Below are 7,838 nucleotides of genomic sequence, written 5' to 3'. Positions count from 1 at the left end.
TTGATGGGGGTGTTTTTGTTAATTTTTTAACTATTTTTTCTAGGGGTATTTAATGAAATTAATAAACTTAGGGGGTCTAAAAATAATTAAAAAAATATAGTAATATTTCTGGAATAATGTGCCAAACAATATTTGGAGAATAGGATTGAGAATATGGGTAGAAATAAGGAGCTAAACGCACTTTAAGATTTCACATTGTTATCTCTTCATTTGGTTTTGTAGAGAATGCCATGGATCAGTGTATATACCAGAAGGTCAGTGGGAGTAAAATCATCTTTCTTGTGTTATATGTAGATGATATTCTACTTGCAACCAATGATTTGGGTTTGCTACATGAGGTGAAACAATTTCTCTCTCAACATTTTAGTATGAAGGATATGGGTGAGGCGTCTTATGTCATTGGCATTAAGATTCATAGGGATAGGTCTTGACCAATTAAAAGAAAAAAGAAATACAGCTGGCGTTGACTTTTAGGAGGTATCTTAAGGGAGAACGACATTTTTCCACCCAAGGTTTAGTGAAACGGCATTTTTTCACCCGTTAAGTTTCAAAATGACATTTTTCCACCTTTCATTATGTTATGTTAGTGCTTTCTATTACTATTTGACTGAAAAGACGAAAATATCTTTAATATTTGACTTTATAATTTTTTATTATTTTATATCATGTCAACAATTCAATTATCAATATACCCACCGTTAATATAAAATTACTGACATGTCCCCGACCATTAATGAGAAATTAAATTATCAATTTGTCCTTTTAAATTTTTTTTTATTAAAAATAATGTTTTAAATGAAGTTACCAATGGATTTTTTTAAAAATTTAAAACCCTTAAAATTGACATTAATATTTAAATACAAATAAAACTAAGTCATAACATTATTAATATCAAAAAAATAAAATGCAGATTGTAAAATTACAGTAGAATTAATAGAGAATTATAAGAAAACTTGTCAATTGAAACCCAATAAAAATAGAGAAGTCAAAGTAGGTTTCCACAAACTTTCTACCAAGACAAAAAACGGTATTGTAGAATTAATAGAGAAGCAAAAGTATAAAATTAAGTAGCCACAAATTACAAAAATTATGAAGAGGAAGCTTTGCCTTATCAAATCAGGTGCTTAAATTTTATAATGATTTTTGGTGTTGATTACATTACACCCAACCATGTCAACATAGTAAATATTTTTTCTCCTTCTAAGAATTGCTTCCATAAGCTGGCCTGGAACTAATTTTTGTTGTCAAAACCATAAATTCCTGGGATCCTAGTTAGTAAAAATGCGTATTATACGCGAATTATACGGACAGCCATATAATTCGCGTATAAAACGCGCGTATCCCAATTTTATAAAATCTATCGTATAATTCGCGTATAATAAGGTGTACCGTATAATTCGCGAATTATTCGCGAATTTTTGAAAAAAAAAAAACATAATCTCACACCCCCAAAACGACGTCGTTTTGGTGGGTTTATACAAAAAATTAAAATAGATCTGGTTCACTGGTTCAGTCGTTCTTCTTCAATTCTTCGGCAGTTCAGCAGCAATTCTTCTTCTTCCTCAGTTCTTCTTTAGCTTTTCTTCCTCACAAATTTCCACAAGCAATCAATCAACTCCCACAATCAACACACAACAATCAACTCCAGCAAATAATCAATTTCCACAACCTTCGTCTCTTTTGTATAGACATAAGTTTATACTTTATACAAGAGAGCCGAAGTTTAACTTTTAAGAAGAAAGTGAAGACTGAAGAGAAGGTGGAACAAAGAAAGAGAAAGAAGAGAAGAAACTTACAGAAGAAAGAGAGCAGAAAGTTTTGAAAAGAACGAGAAAATGAAAGAGAAGAGAAAGGAGAGAGAAAATATAATAAAATATATACTTTTAAGTTTTAACTTTTACTTGATACATTTGTAATTTTTGTAAACTGATTGTAGGGTGTATTTGTAATTTTTATAAACAATTAGTTTTATTATGATTGTGTTTGAGTCTGGAGACTATAATTTGAATATCAGTTATATTTATATATTGTGTATTTGTGTTATTGGTTAATTGAATACTTTGCATTTGAAATGTTATATTGATTTTAACCAGGTAGTCCATAAAAATGTTAAAACTAAGATTGATATTGCCGTATTTTTCAAAACGTATTATTGACAATGCACTGTATTATACCCGTATATACCCGTACCGTATTTTTTCCGTATCCGAATTTTATGGCCGAATTTTTATAAACGTATTTTTCACCGTTTGCCGTATTATACCCGTAAAATTCCCGTACCCTTTTTTTGCCGTACCCGTATTTACTAACTAGGCCTGGGATACTTCAATCTCCTTGCCTTTATGATGTCTCCATCTTTCTAACATGAGCTCTACATTTGAAACATTGCTGGAATCATACCCTACGCAGAAAAATAAACCATTATTTATTATTTTAGTTACTTTCAAAGAATTTGCATAGAAAGCGTGGTTGCCCAACTTCCGAAGCTTAATCTATCTACTACAAAATTAATACCCATGAAAACATGATCACAATTTTCTTAAACTATCGTCATGCAACAACCATTGAATAAGTACTAGAAAATTTCCTTAAAATTTGTTAACATAGTATATTAAGATAAATGTACTTTTGCTGCATGCTTAACTGAAATCTCTTTAGAAGACAAAAGACTTAGTGGGTACTGAAATCAGAAAACTATATTTTTTGCTTGTGGATTTGGAACATAAAGGTTGCCATCCTTGCTGCTGTTGTACCTTGGCAATTGTTGATGCGGGGATGTAGTTGGCAATATGCAATGTTAAAATTTTAATTATATTAGAATTCTTTAATTGGATTGGTCCTACACTTTTAATATAAAGTGAATGGACGGTTGTGCCTCTTGGGTAGTTGTCTTTGATGGAAAGACAACTACATTTATAAAGGAAGTTTTACAGGTCCCCATTTGACGCAATTAATTCATTTTATTCCCAAAGACCATCGCTCTAAAAAATTGCAGTCAGTGGAAGACTCTATATTCTGAAGTGACATAAGCAAGAAGACTAAACAACAATTGCTATGACTGGAGGTTTGTAAATTACTTCTACAATATTCCATGAGTATTTAACATGTTTATAATTGATTATATTATGAACTTTTATATGAATGTTGGAATATAAATGTTTTACATTTGGTATCAGAGCTCTAATTTGAATCTCTGCCTAGCATGAAATTGATTGTTGCAAATTTGGAGAATACTGCATAAAATTGAGATTTTTCTAATTAAAACTCATACTGTAAATCAAGCATAACTTTTATTATAAATAGAATCTGTTTTTGATTTTGGTGTCATTGGAATCTTTATTGAAAAAGCTTTCCAACGACATATTATTTGTCAAAAACGGAGTTATGGTTACAAAGTTATGCTAGTTTAAAGTTTCGGTTAAAAATTGTCGTTTGGGTGTTTTTGGTAGCCATTTACGACACTGATTTGGGATGTCACCGACATAGGTCATATGTCCACATTCAAGTTTCCCCTCTAAAACGCCAGAAAAATGGCCGGAATTGGGTTGTTAAAATCTACATAAAATAGGTCAAAAGTTGCAGAAAAACGGGTCAAGAAGAACCGACCCAATTGGGTAAGCAGGTCAAATCGACTCGACCAAGGATAAAACGGATCAAACTGGCCCAATCAAAGTCAAAGGTCAAATCAAGTCAAATAGACCCGGTCAAACCAGCCTAGAAACCTGATGGGTCAACCCGACCTGGTCAACAATTCAAATCAAGTCAACGAGTCAGTCAAGTCAACGAACCGGTCAACTAGTCAAACTGGGTAAAAGGTCAACCTGACTTGGTCAAACAAACTCGTGTTGACTTATGAAGCGTGTGCGAGCGTGAAGGTGCATGTGCTTGCATTAGGCGCATAGAGGTGGTGTGTACAGGCGTGTATAGCCGCGTGCAGAAGCATGTTGCCTTCTACAGGCGCGTGAAGAAGCAATGTTGCCTTTTGGAGGCGCGTGGGGATACGTGACTGCACGTGGTTTAGTCACGGTGGCACGTGGGAGTAAGTGACAGTGCGTATGATGGTTTTTATGTCATGTATTACTTTGTTATGCATAAATAATGTATTGATTTATGTTATGTCGTATTATATGCAATAATTCATGTTATAACTATTTGATGTTTTATGATCGCATATATTTAATTAATTTAGTGTAGCCATAACATCTAAGTTATGATAATATATGCATTAAGTAATATTAATTATGATCATATTAAAGTTAATAACATCGTTTTGTAGTTAATCATATTAATATAATCATTTTACCCATAGGGAATGTTATATTTTCATGATTAATTAAGGATGAAATAGAAATTATTCTTATTTCTTAATTAGCCCACAGGTATTATGAAATATTAATAATTTCTAGTTTCATCATTAAAGGATAATGAATCATAATATGTAATGTCTTTACCCACATGGAGATTTTATGATATGTCGATTCATTTATGATTTATTATTTGTTTTATATTGGTAAACTTATAATTGTTATTGATGGTTTGTGCCTCATAATATATTTAGTAAGCATGTCCGTTGATATACTTATAATTGATCAAACTTTGATGATGGTTGAGGATAAAGTTCCTTATTTAAATGGTGATAACTACAAATCTTGGAGGGAGGTTGTCCTTCTTCATTTAGGGTGCATCGATCTTGACTATGCTCTTCATAAGGAAGAGCCACCTATATCTACAGATACTAGTTCTTAGGCTGAGATTGCTTTGTATGAACGGTGGGAGCGATCCAACTGTTTAAGCATGATGTTTATCAAATCTCACATTACAAGTAGTATTCGTGGGTCGATACCAGAGTGTGAAAATGTCAAGGATCTGATGGATGTAATTCATGCTCAGTTTGAAACATCAGACAAGGCATTAGGTAGCACCCTAATGAGTAGATTGACATCCATGAAGCTAACTGGTATTAAAAGAGTTCGTGAGCACATTATGAAAATGAGAGACATTGCTGCTTAGTTGAGATCCCTTCAGATGGTGATTAATGATGATTTCCTAGTGCATTATGTCCTGAACTCTCTATCATCTCATTATACTCCTTTCAAGATATCTTATAACACACAAAATGATAAATGGTCAATGGGCTTTTGATTATGTGTGTTCAAGAGGAGGAGAGACTGCTTCAGGAAGTGAATGAAACTGCATATCTGATGACAGGAAATGTCAAGTACACTTCAAACAAGAATAAGTGGAAGGGAAAAGGCAAGCTGCATGAGGTTACGAGCAAAGGAAATAAGGACAACATCAAGTGTTTCTTCTGTAAAAGGAAGGGACACATGAAGAAGGATTGTCCTAAAAGAAAGGCCTGGCTTGACAAGAAAGGTAACCTCACATCTCTTGTGTGTTATGGATCTAATATGATTTGTGTTTCACATAATGATTGGTGGATTGATTCTGGTTCTACAATCCATGTTTCTAATACCATACAGGGTTTTCTGGATCAAAGGAACGTGTTGAAGCTGTTGGAATATTTAGACTTATTTTAAGCACTAATTATACTTTGGATTTGGAACGAACCTTTTATATTCCTAGTTTTTCTAGGAATTTAATTTCAGTTTCTAAACTTGTACCTTGTGGATACTCTTTCAACTTTTATGGTAGTTCTTTTAATTTAATTAAGAACTCATCTATTGTTGGAAATGGTACTATGGTTGATGGTTTGTTTAAAATTCATTTAAGTGATGTTGTTCCTTATAGTCTTATGACTTCACATGCTAGTACTGGTATTAAACGTACTGTTATGAATGAAAACTCTTTTTTTTTTTAATGGCATAGGAGATTAGGAGACATCTCCATTGATAGGATTAAAAGGTTGGTAAATGCTGGAGTTCTTGAAACTCTTGACTTTACTGACTTTGATACTTGTGTAGACTGCATTAAAGGAAAACAGACTAACAAATCCAAGAAAAGTGCCGGGAAGAGTTCTTAACTTTTAGAGATCATACATACAGATATTTGTTACCCTGACATGAGCTCTAGTGGTCAAAAATATTTCATCACCTTTATTGATGATCACTCATGATATATGTATCTCTATTTGCTTTATCACAAGGATGAAGCGTTGGATGCTTTCAAAACATATAAAGCAAAAGTAGAGAAACAATGTGAAAAACAAATTAAAATTGTGAGATCTGATAGAGGTGGTGAATATTATGGTAGATACACTGGTACAGGACAAGCAATTGGTCCATTTGCTAAATTTCTTCAAGAGCAAGGTATTGTGGCTCAATACACATTGCCTAGCACACCATCTTAGAATGGTGTAGCAGAACAGAGAAATAGAACATTAATGGATATTGTATGGGGTATGCTGAGTAACTCCAAACTTCTTCATTCTATGTGGATTAAAGCTCTCAAAACTGCAGCGTATATATTAAACTGAGTTCCAACTAAGGCGGTTCCCAAAATGCCATTCGAGTTATGGAAAGGTTGGAAACCAAGTTTAAGTCATTTACGTGTCTGAGGTTGCCCAGTTGAAGTTAGAGTTTATAATCCACAAGAATGGAAGTTAGATCCTAGGACTATTAGTGCATATTTTATTGGATATGCGGAAAAATTTAAGGGATATAAGTTATATTGTCCGAACCATTCCAGTAGAATTGTTGAATCAAGAAATGCCAAATTTCTTGAAAATGACGTGGTCAGTGGGAGTGATCAAATCAGAGACTTAGTCCCTAAGAAAATTGATGTTTCAGATAATGCTCCTACATCATGTAAAAGATTGGTTGTTCATCCAAACAGGGTGAACAATGAGGAACCACTCAATCAAAGTCCATGTTTTGATGAGATCGTTTTAGAAGATCATTTTGAACAACCTCCGCTACAGGAGGAATAACCAGTTGTGCAATAGTCTCAACAAGAGACTATTGATACAACATTAAGGAGATCTACTAGAACAAAGAAATCGGCAATTCCTACTGATTATGAAGTATATATGCAAGAGTTTGACTGTGACATAGGTGTTGAGGATGACCCATACACGTTTTTACAAGCTATGGACAGTAGTAAATCTGAGTTGTGGTATAATGTCATGATTGACGAGATGAATTCTATGGCGGATAATAAAGTTTGAGACCTTGTTGAGTTGCCTACTAGAAAGAAACCTATTGGTTGTAAATGGGTATTTAAAACCAAAAGGGATTCATTAGGAAACATTGAGAGATACAAGGTGAGACTTGTTGCCAAGGGGTTCACGCAAAGGGAAGGGATAGATTATAAAGAAACGTTTTCTCCAGTTTCTAAAAAGGATTCCTTTCACATCATAATGGCATTAGTTTCCCATTTCGATTTAAATTTACATCAAATAGATGTGAAAACAACTTTCCTCAATAGAGATTTGGAGAAAGAAGTTTATATGAAACAACCTGATGAGTTCATTTCAAGTGATGGTGAGCATTTGTTTTGCAAGCTTAAGAAGTCCATTTATGGACTTAAACAAGCCTCCCGACAGTGGTATTTAAGATTTCACAATGTTATCTCTTCATTTGGTTTTGTAGAGAATGCCATGGATCAATGTATATACCACAAAGTCAGTGGGAGTAAAATCATCTTTCTTGTGTTATATGTAGATGAGATTCTACTTGCAACCAATGATTTGGGTTTGTTGCATGAGATGAAACAATTTCTCTCTCAACATTTTAGTATGAAGGATATGGGTGAGGCGTCTTATGTCATTGGCATTAAGATTCATAGGGATAAGTCTCAACATATTTTGGGACTATCTCAGAAAGCCTATATTAATAAAATTCTTGAGAGATTTAGAATCAAGGATTGTTCACCCAGTGTTG

This window comes from Pistacia vera, unplaced genomic scaffold (genome assembly GCF_008641045.1).
Source record: "Pistacia vera cultivar Batoury unplaced genomic scaffold, PisVer_v2 Contig612, whole genome shotgun sequence".
In the NCBI taxonomy this organism is placed as follows: Eukaryota; Viridiplantae; Streptophyta; class Magnoliopsida; order Sapindales; family Anacardiaceae; genus Pistacia; species Pistacia vera.
The sequence above is the reverse complement of the archived record's forward strand: the minus strand, read 5'-3'. Positions refer to the sequence as shown.